The sequence below is a fragment of the Oncorhynchus nerka genome, linkage group LG2 (genome assembly GCF_034236695.1).
Source record: "Oncorhynchus nerka isolate Pitt River linkage group LG2, Oner_Uvic_2.0, whole genome shotgun sequence".
Classification (NCBI taxonomy): domain Eukaryota; kingdom Metazoa; phylum Chordata; class Actinopteri; order Salmoniformes; family Salmonidae; genus Oncorhynchus; species Oncorhynchus nerka.
Genome location: NC_088397.1, coordinates 69,092,538 through 69,104,503, shown reverse-complemented (window position 1 = coordinate 69,104,503; position 11,966 = coordinate 69,092,538).

Here is an 11,966-nt window from a genome sequence, read left to right as displayed (position 1 = left end):
ATGCATGTTTTGGAATATTTGTATTCTGTATATTTTATTCTTCTTTTCATTCTGTCATGTAAGTCATTATTGTTGTTGAGTCAGTTTTCTTCCATCACAACCATTGATCTCTATAACTGGCCTCATTGTAACATCCCTGAGCAGTTTCATTCCTGTCCTGCAGCACAGTTCAGATGGACGACTGCATATTTGATGTGTCTGGGTGGTTTAATACATAATCCACAGCATAATTATTAACTTGACCATTCTTAAAGAGATATTGAATGTCTCATTTGTTATTGCTACCCATCTAGGAAAGAAAGTTAACTTGGGCTAAGGCTAGACTAACTAAATCTAAGGCTGATTGGCAGTCTGTCAGACATTTGAGAAATAGATGTCTATCTCTCGTTAGAAAAGCAAAATCAACATATTTCTCGAATTGTGTATCGGAGAGTGGTGGTAATCCAGCTAACTTCTGGAAAGTGGTCAAAACATTGAAACAAAACTCCACCTCCTCATTGACCCAGCAGGTTCCTACAGCCTCTGGTCCCATCCATACTAGACAACATTTGTGGTGCTTAATTACCATTTTCCTTCAGCTGGCCACCTGTCTGAAAGGATAGACTCTGAAAATTAATCTCATTCTACTAGAGAGAGTCCTCCAGTCACCTCAGAGCAGATTGTAGAGAATTATGCACTAATAAACTCACATGCTTTATTTTCACTTCAACCATTTGATGTCTATGATGTACTAAGTGCTTTGCTAAAGATTGATGTAAAAAAAAATCCATGTGGGCTGTCACTTAATCCGTTCCTACTGCAGCTCTCTGGCCCACTTATTGCAGAACCATTTACCTATATCTTTAATTTGACAATTGTTTCCGGTGTTATCCCTAAGATCTGGAAAGAGGCACATGTTCTCACACTACATAAAGGAGGAGATCCTTCTGACTTACAGTAGATAACTACCCTCCAATCTCCAAATTATCTTGCCTTTCCAAAGTTTTAGAATCCCTGGCCAACTGTCAGCTCAGAACTTTTATAACTTCTCACTCTATTCTTAATGTGCACCAATCCGGTTTTAGACCTGGACATAGCACTGTTTCAGCTGTGTTATATTGTTTAGATCATAAAAATCATTGTTCTTCCTATTTCTAGACTTTTCCAAGGCCTTTGACACTGTTGACCTTCACACTCTCACTCAAAGGTTGACTGAAATAAGCCTGGATCGGGTTTCTTGCAAGTGGTTTGAGAATTATCTGTCAGACAGGACACAATGTGTGATTTCGGATTGTGTTAAGTCTATTTTTCTGGATATTCCGAAAGGTGTACCACAGGGGCCGTTATTGGGACTTATTTTCTTTACTATTTATATAAATAATATTGGTCTTTCTGTTCAAACCTGTAATATGCATCTATATGCAGATGATACTGGTACTGTACGTATGCCATTGCCTCAACTGTAGACCAGGCATTGTTAGAGCTGCAATCTGACTTTATTGCCGTACAAAATGCCCTAGTTCGTTTAAAACTTACAGTTGAAGTCGGAAGTTTACAAACACTTAGGTTGGAGTCATTAAAACAAGTTTTTTAACCACTCCACAAATTTCTTGTAAACAAACTATAGTTTTGGGAAGTCAGTTAAGACGTCAACTGTGTGCATGACACAAGTAATTTTTCCAACAATTGTTTACAGACAGATTATTTCACTTATATTTCACTGTATCACAATTCCAGTGGGTCAGAAGTTTACATACACTGAGTTGAATATGCCTTCAAACAGCTTGGAATATTCCAGAAAATGATGTCATGGCTTTAGAAGTTTCTGACAGGCAAATTTTTAATTTCAGTCAATTGGAGGTGTACCTGTAGATGTATTTCAAGGCTTACCTTTAAACTCAGTGCCTCTTTGCTTGACATTGTGAAAATCAAAAGTAATCAGCAAAGACCTCAGAACAAAATTGTAGACCTCCACAAGTCTGGTTCATCCTTGGGAGCAATTTACAAATGCCTGAAGGTACCACATTCATCTGTACAAACAATAGTACGCAAGTATAAACATCAAAGGACCACACAGCCGTCATACCGCTCAGGAAGGAGACGTGTTCTGTCTCCTAGAGATGAACGTACTTTGGTGCGAAAAGTGCAAATCAATCCCAGAACAACAGCAAAGGAACTTGTGACGATGCTGGAGGAAACAGGTACAAATTATCTATATCCATAGTAAAACGAGTCCTATATTGACATAACCTGAAATGCCGCTCAGCAAGGAAGAAGCCACTGCTCCAAAACCGCCATAAAAAAGCCAGACTACGGTTTGCAACTGCACATGGGGACAAAGATCATACTTTTTGGATAAATGTCCTCTGGTCTGATGAAACACAAATAGAACTGATTGGCCATAATGACCATCACTATGCTTGGAGGAAAAAGGGGGAGGCTTGCAAGCCGAAGAACACCATCCCAACCGTGAAGCACTGGGGTAGCAGCATGATGTTGTGGGGGTGCTTTGCTGCAGGTGGGACTGATGCACTTCACAAAATAGATGGCATCATGAGGAAGAGAAATTATGTGGATATATTGAAGCAACATCTCAAGACATCAGTCATGAAGTTAAAGCTTGGTCGCAAATGGGTCTTCCAAAGCAAACTTCCAAAGATGTGGCAAAATGGCTTAAGGACAACATAGTCAAGGTATTGGAGTGGCCATCACAAAACCCTGACCTCAATCCTATAGAATATTTGTGGGCAGAACTGAGAAAGTGTGTGCGAGCAAGGAGGCCTACAAACCTGATTCAGTTACACCAGCTCTGTCAGGAGGAATAGACCATAATTCACCCAACTTATTGTGGGAAGCTTGTGGAAAGCTACCCAAAACGTTTGATCCAAGTTAAACAATTTAAAGGCAATGCTACCAAATACTAATTGAGTGTATGTCAACTTTTGACCCACTGGGAATGTGATGAAAGAAATAAAAGCTGAAATAAATCATTATCTCTATATTCTCTGAATATATAAAGAACCTCTTTATGAGGCTTCCTAAACGTTACCTGGTCTTTGTAGTTGAATCTGTGCTTGAAATTCAATACTTGACTGAGGGACCTTACAGATGTTGTATGTATGGGGGACAGACACACAGAGTGAGTCCATCTAATTTATTCTGTAATTTGTTAAGCCACATTTTACTCCTAAACTAATTTAGGCTTGCCTGAACAAAGGGGCTGAAAACTTATGCAATGACTGTATTTTAGTTATCACATTTAAAAATATATATTTTGAGTAGATTGTTGACCATGAATAACAATTAAATACATTTTTATCGCACTTTGTAACACAATAAAATGTGCAGGAATCCAAAGGTTATGAATACTTTTGCAAGGCACTGTAGCTGTTCTACAAGTGGTCTGAGGCAGGCATTAGAGCATTTTCAAGTGTAACATTAATAACAATGGTTTTGGGAAACAAATTGTAGATTTAATGATGCTCCTAAAAAGGTTCTAACAATTAACTTAGCTTAGATGCTTTTGGGTGACACTAACTTTCAGCAAGCAGACTGTTACAGACAGCTGGTTACTGGCCAGCATATCAAATCAAAACTGAAACTAACTCTAGCAGACTGTTACATATGGCTGGTAACTGACCAGCATATCAAATAAAGACTGAAACTAATTGTATCAGACTCTTTAATACTGCTGTTAACAGCCCAGCTAGCACATAACGTTCTGAGAACCATATGTTTTTTTGTGCTTGGTGGGAGCGTGGTTGTCCTATGGTTATTTTGCATACAACCTTCCCAAAACCTTCTGGGAATGGTGCAGGATACCCAGCTAGCACAAAATGTATACAAGGTGGGAATTTCAGTACTTCAGCATAACGTTTTCTACAGGTTTCCTTGTGGTTCTATTTAAAGTAATGTTGTCAAATTGTTCAGAGAAAAATCGATTCAAATTCAAATTCAAATAAAATTGTAGTTGTCACATATGCTGAATACAACAATTTCACCTTACAGTGAAATGCTTACTTACAAGCCCTTAACCAACGATGCAGTTTAAAGAAAACATTTGTGTTAGGAAAGTATTTACTAAATAAACTGAAGTAAACAATAAATAAATAAAAATACAAATGAAAAAAATAAGAAAATAGAAAAATAACAAATATTTAAAGAGTAACAATAAAATAACAGTAACTAGGCTATATACAGGGGGTAAAGGTACAGAGTCAATGTGCGGGGGCACAGGTTAGTCAAGGTAATGAGGCAATATGTACATGTAGGTAGAGGAAAAGTGACGATGCATAGATAATAAACAGAGATTAGCAGCAGCAGCTCAAAAAATGGGGGGGTCAATGCAAATAGTCCGGGTAGCCATTTGGTTAGCTGTTCAGGACTCTTATGGCTTGGAGGTAGAAGCTGTTAAGAAGCATTTTTGACTTAGACTTGAAGCTCCGGTACCGCTTGCCGTGCAGTAGCAAAGAGAACAGTCTATGTGTCACGTTCGACTGAATGAATGGACCAAGGCGTAGCGTACTTAGAGTTCCACATGTTTAATAAATACGAAACTCACCAAAAACAAAACGTGACGTTCTGGGCTGCTCACAGGCATCTACACAAAAACAAGATCCCACAAACAACAAGTGGGAAAAGGCTGCCTAAATATGATCCCCAATCAGAGACAACGATAGACAGCTGCCTCTGATTGGGAACCATACAAGGCCAACAAAGAAATAGAAAACATAGATTGCCCACCCTAGTCACACCCTGACCTAACCAAATAGAGAATTAAAAGGATCTCTAAGGACACGGCGTGACACTATGACTAGAGTGTCTGGAGTCTTTGACAATGACACCACCTGGTATAGAGGTCCTGGATGGCAGGAAGCTTGGCCGTATGCACTACCTCTGTAGTGCCTTGCGGTCGGAGGCCCAGAAGTTGCCATACCATCGATCCTCTTGATGTTGAAGCTGCAGAACTTTTTGAGGATCAAGGGACCCATGACAAATATTTTCAGTCTCCTGAGGGGGAATAGGCATTGTCGTGCCCTCTTAAAGACTGACTTGGTGTGTTTGGACCATGACAGTTCATTTGTGATGGACACCAAGGAACTTGAAGCTCTCAACCTGTTCAACTACAGCCCCGTCGATGACAATGGGGGGTGTGCTCAGCCCTCCTTTTCCTGTAATCCATGATCATCTCCTTTGTCTTGATCACGTTGAGGGAGAGGTTGTTATCCTGGCACCACCACCACTAAGCTAGAAGTGTTATTAAAACTCTTACTGAAACATGTTCTCAGAACATTATTTAGCTACCTTCAAATTACCAATAATTTCCGTTCTCAGGACGTTAATGAAAGCTCCCCAGAAAACTTTCAGAGAACCATAGTAAAACGTTCTCAGAACCTTCCTGCAACCTAAAAATGTACAGGTTAAATGTTTTATTCGGTTTAAATAACATTCCATTTTACCGTTCAAGAAACATATGGATTCGTTCCCAGAAACAAAAACGTATGTTCCCACAACTTCTAAGGAAGCAAATGTGCTTGCTGGGATTCCAGCATCTCAAATAAAGACTGAAACTAACTCTAGCAGACTGCTGGTAACTGATCAGCATATCAAATGAAGAGTGTATCATTGTGCCGATGGACCTTACCTTCAATATATATGAAAGAAAGTGTCTTACCATACAATAGATTTGTTTGTGTGTGCGTGTGTGTGTGTGTGCGTGCGGGAGCATATTACTGTCTGTGGAGCAGTAGCATCAGGGAGGTTAAAGGTTAGTAGTGTTTGTGTTTCAGTGTCAGTGAAGTGTGCGAAGAGCAGGGGGAGTAGATTTATGGGTTGAGTGTCTGTCTGTCTGTGTGTGTGTGTGTGTGTGTGTGTGTGTGTGTGTGTGTGTGTGTGTGTGTGTGTGTGTGTGTGTGTGTGTGTGTGTGTGTGTGTGTGTGTGTGTGTGTACATGCGGAAAGGGGATAGGAAATAGAGATTTAGCTATTATCTGCCTTTAATACCTAATTCTGTTGACTGCATACACACACCCACACACACTCAACCCATAAATCTACTCCCCCCTGTTCTTTGCACAATTCACTGACACACACACACACCTTACCATCACCCTCTGTTCGCTATCCACAACTATTCATCAAATTTCCGTTTCCTTGATCAGGTCGGTTTCTGTCTAATTGTGTGATTGTGTTGTATTGCATTTTGCACTTCGTGTGGACTCCAGCGAGATTAGCTGTTGCCAAAGAAACAAACAATAAATCAATAAATTAACCTAAGTGCATTATGTACATCTGCTACAGGCTGTGAGGGAAAGAGAGGAACAAACGGGGGTATTTGGTCAGGATGGAACATGAGAAGAATAGGGGGAGGGACTGGATAATGTAAAGGAAATGGGAAAGGCATTACAGCTGTGTTTGTTCCAGGTAAAGGAAGACAGCAGAGAAATAAGAAGAAGAAGGCCGAAGCTGAGATAGAACTGGAAATAAGACTGAAGCTGAGATAGAACTGGAAATAAGGCTGAAGCTGAGATAGAACTGGAAATAAGGCTGAAGCTGAGAGAGAACTGGAAATAAGGAAGAAGCTGAGATAGAACTGGAAATAAGGCTGAACCTGAGATAGAACTGGAAATAAGGCTGAAGCTGAGAGAGAACTGGAAATAAGGAAGAAGCTGAGAGAGAACTGGAAATAAGGAAGAAGCTGAGAGAGAACTGGAAATAAGGAAGAAGCTGAGAGAGAACTGGAAATAAGGCTGAAGCTGAGATAGAACTGGAAATAAGGCTGACACTGAGAGAGAACTGGAAATAAGGAAGAAGCTGAGAGAGAACTGGAAATAAGGCTGAAGCTGAGATAGAACTGGAAATAAGGCTGAACCTGAGATAGAACTGGAAATAAGGCTGAAGCTGAGAGAGAACTGGAAATAAGGCTGACGCTGAGAGGGAACTGGAAATAAGGCCGAAGCTGAGAGAGAACAGGTAATACAACAGACGCTGAGAGAGAACTGTAAATAAGGCCCGAAGCTGAGAGAGAACTGGTAATAAGGCCGAAGCTGAGAGAGAACTGGAGATAAGGCCGAAGCTGAGAGGGACCTGGAAATAAAGCTGAAGCTGAGAGGGAACTGGAAATAAGGCCGAAGCTAAGAGAGAACAGGGAATACAACAGATGCTGATAGAGAACTGTAAATAAGGCCAGAGGCTGAGAGAGAACAGGAAATAAGGCCGAAGCTGAGAGAGAACTGGAAATAAGGAAAAAGCTGAGAGAGAACAGGAAATAAGGAAGAAGCTGAGAGAGAACTGGAAATAAGGAAGAAGCTGAGAGAGAACTGGAAATAAGGAAGAAGCTGAGAGAGAACTGGAAAAAGGCAGAGGCTGAGAGAGAACTGAAATAAGGACGAGGCTGAGAGAGAACTGGAAAAAGGCAGAGGCTGAGAGAGAACTGAAAAAAGGCAGAGGCTGAGAGAGAACTGAAAAAAGGCAGAGGCTGAGAGAGAACTGGAAAAAGGCAGAGGCTGAGAGAGAACTGAAAAAAGGCAGACGCTGAGAGAGAACTGAAAAAAGGCAGAAGCTGAGAGAGAACTGGAAATAAGGAAGAAGCTGAGAGAGAACAGGGAATACAACAGATGCTGATAGAGAACTGTAAATAAGGCCCGAGGCTGAGAGAGAACTGTAAATAAGGCTGAAGCTGAGATAGAACTGGAAATAAGGAAGAAGCTGAGAGAGAACTGGAAATAAGGAAGAAGCTGAGAGAGAACTGGAAATAAGGAAGAAGCTGAGAGAGAACTGGAAATAAGGCTGAAGCTGAGAGAGAACTGGAAATAAGGAAGAAGCTGAGAGAGAACTGGAAATAAGGCTGAACCTAAGATAGAACTGGAAATAAGGCTGAAGCTGAGAGAGAACTGGAAATAATGCTGAAGCTGAGATAGAACTGGAAATAAGGCTGAAGCTGAGAGGGACCTGGAAATAAGGCTGAAGCTGAGAGGGAACTGGAAATAAGGCCGAAGCTGAGAGAGAACTGGTAAAAAGGCCGAAGCTGAGAGAGAACTGGAGATAAGGCCGAAGCTGAGAGGGAACTGGAGATAAGGCCGAAGCTGAGAGGGAACTGGAAATAAGGCAAAAGCTGAGAGAGAACTGGAAATAAGGAAGAAGCTGAGAGAGAACTGGAAATAAGGAAGAAGCTGAGAGAGAACTGGAAATAAGGAAGAAGCTGAGAGAGAACTGGAAAAAGGCAGAGGCTGAGAGAGAACTGAAATAAGGCCGAGGCTGAGAGAGAACTGGAAAAAGGCAGAGGCTGACAGAGAACTGGAAAAAGGCAGAGGCTGAGAGAGAACTGAAAAAAGGCAGAGGCTGAGAAAGAAATGAAAAAAGGCAGAGGCTGAGAGAGAACTGGAAAAAGGCAGAGGCTGAGAGAGAACTGAAAAAAGGCAGAGGCTGAGAGAGAACTGAAAAAAGGCAGAAGCTGAGAGAGAACTGGAAATAAGGAAAAAGCTGAGAGAGAACTGGAAATAAGGCTGAAGCTGAGATAGAACTGGAAATAAGGCTGAACCTGAGATAGAACTGGAAATAAGGCTGAAGCTGAGAGAGAACTGGAAATAAGTCTGAAGCTGAGATAGAACTGGAAATAAGGCTGAAGCTGAGAGGGAACTGGAAATAAGGCTGAAGCTGAGAGAGAACTGGTAAAAAGGCCGAAGCTGAGAGAGAACTGGAGATAAGGCCGAAGCTGAGAGGGAACTGGAAATAAGGCCGAAGCTGAGAGGGAACTGGAAATAAGGCCGAAGCTAAGAGAGAACAGGGAATACAACAGATGCTGATAGAGAACTGTAAATAAGGCCCGAGGCTGAGAGAGAACAGGAAATAAGGCCGAAGCTGAGAGAGAACTGGAAATAAGGCAAAAGCTGAGAGAGAACTGGAAATAAGGAAGAAGCTGAGAGAGAACTGGAAATAAGGAAGAAGCTGAGAGAGAACTGGAAATAAGGAAGAAGCTGAGAGAGAACTGGAAAAAGGCAGAGGCTGAGAGAGAACTGAAAAAAGGCAGAGGCTGAGAGAGAACTGAAAAAAGGCAGAGGCTGAGAGAGAACTGGAAAAAGGCAGAGGCTGAGAGAGAACTGAAAAAAGGCAGAGGCTGAGAGAGAACTGAAAAAAGGCAGAGGCTGTGAGAGAACTGAAAAAAGGCAGAAGAAGGTAGAAAGAGGGGGAGCGCATGAGTGACTTTTTGGAGAACTTAAAATGGGGCCCCATTTGGACGTGAGCAGTGGAGAAACCACAGAAGGGTGTGAGCCCCAGGCTGGAAAGAGGGAGGGACGGGTAAGAGAGGGAGGGAGGGAGGGAGGGAGGGAGGGAGGGAGGGAGGGAGGGAGGGAGGGTAGACGGCAGGTTTTAATCAGCAGCAGGCTGTTGGTAATGAGATCACTATCCCACTGCTCTCAGATTGATGTCATGTGAATCTCTGAGAGGCATGCTGAGGACAACAGACATGCGCACACACACACACACACAAAAATAAACACATACACACACGAATTGAAACACCCACGTCCACAGATATACAAACACTCTTACATCAGTATATACACTCATGCGCGTGCACACACACATTCAAAATACACACACACTTTCACTAACCACTGTTAGCCTTTGTGTTCAACTCTTAGCGGGTATGTTAAGTGTTGGAAACAAGAACAAACACTAACAAATACAAACAAGCACACCCCCACACACAAATACACTTGAACTCCCTCACACAGATACACACAGCCTCACACACACATACAAAGAACTCACTGTACCAGTGGCAGAGAGTCCGAGAGATTTGGTGAGACAAAAAGAGAGAGAGAGACTTCTACTTCACTTGCTTTGGCAATGTTAACATGTGTTTCCCATGCCAATAAAGCCCCTTGAAAAGAATTGAATTGAGAGAGAGAGAGAGAGAGAGAGAGAGAGAGAGAGAGAGAGAGAAAGAGACTTAATCAAGGATCGTGCCCTTTTTTCAATTCTTGCCTAAAATGACATACCCAAATCTAACTGCCTGTAGCTCAGGACCTTAAGCAAGGATATGCATTTCCTTGATACCATTTCAAAGGAAACACTTTGAGGTTCATGGAAATTTGAAATTAATGTAGGAGAATATAACACATTAGATCTGGTAAAAGAAAATACAAACAAAAAACTACTATTTTTTGTTTTTTTGTTCCATCTTCTTTGAAATGCAATAAAAAAAAGCCATACTTCCAAATAGGAATATAGGTTTAATTTAGATTTCGGCCACCAGATGGCAGCAGAATGTGTGTGCAAAGTTTCAGACTGATCCAGTGAAGGATTACATTACTGCATTTTGTATTTTGTATCAAGTCTGTTAGGAGTTTTCTCAAATGTGCCGAATTGGTCAATTGATACATTTTCAAGTACATAACTATAGATAAAATAGAAAAATGCTATGGTAATAAAAAAAGTTTACACACACCCAGGAATGTCATACATGATGGATCATTAGTTTATACTAACTTTCACACATCTAGATGGCCAGGCGGGGTGGGTGTGGAGCCAGAGACAGTAGTGGGGTCAAGCTACATTTGAACATAAAAATGCATTTTATCAAACAAAACTATGCTACATTTTATCTCTGGGACATTCAGGGTGACAAATCAGAGCAAGATTACTGAATATAAGTACATTATTTACCTTCAGAGGTGAATGTATCAAACCAGTTGCCGTGATAAAAGTTTTGTTCACTCTCCTCAAACAATAGCATGGTATTGTTTCACTGTAATAGCTACTGTTAACTGGACACTGCAGTTAGATTAACAACAATTTAAGCTTTCTGCCCATATATGACATGTCTATGTCCCAGAAAGTTGGCTGTTGTATACAATGTCATTCTAGTCACATTAGTGCACATTAGCAACAACCATCCCGGTTTAGGGTCACCAATCCCATAGCGAATAGAAAGAGAGAGAGAGTGTGTGAGAGAGAGAGAGAGAGAGAGAGAGAGAGAGAGAGAGAGAGAGAGCGAGAGAGAGAGACAGCGAGAGAGAGACAGCGAGAGAGACAGCGACAGAGACAGTGAGAGAGCGAGAGAGAGTAGCAGGGGAACAGTTGTCAGTTTTGGGTTATAAAGTTAAACACACATCCTGAGTGATGAAGGAGTTCATTCATTCTACAGCAGCCCAACACTGTGCAACTTGCACACCTACACGCACACACACACACACACAGAGAGAGAGAGAAATACTGCTGACGAACACACACATTTAGCTGCAGCCAAGATGCAGTGCAATTTAAACAGCAGAGAAAGGGGTGACAGAGAGAGTGAGTGTATTGATGGATTGAGATACATGACTTTGTGTTGTTTTACATCCAGTATGGGTCAGCGTACGGCCAGCTGATTTACAATCTGTGTGTGTGTGTGTGTGTGTGTGTGTGTGTGTGTGTGTGTGTGTGTGTGTGTGTGTGTGTGTGTGTGTGTGTGCGTGTGTGTGTGTGTGTGCGTGTGTGTGTGTGTGTGCGCATGCGTGTGTGAGGAGGGAGTGCATATTCTTCTACATGTGTGTCCAATGAGAGGTGAATAGTTTTCCTATATAAACGCTGCTCAGAAATCAGCCATGATGTCACTGTGAACCTGTGCTGAACCCACCTCTGTCAACTACCATTACGGTCTTATTCCAACTCTCTCTCTCCATTCTCTGCTATCATTCTCCCTCTCCCCCTCACATCTCTCACTTTACTTGGTCCCTTTTCCTTACTCTCCCTTTGTCCCATACTCTCTTCCTGTTACCTAGCTCCATTTTTCTTTTCAAGTCTCTCTGAAACTATTTTTCTTACATCCAACATTCACCCACCCGATACCCCATCCCTCCCTTACATATCACTCCTTATTTCTCTCTCTCTCTCTCTCTCTCTCTCTGTAACTCCTCGAGATCATTTGGAACTTAATCAGAACAACCTGGCACATTTTGCCAGCGAGCTGCACTGATTTCCAGGCAGACAGACAGATAGGCA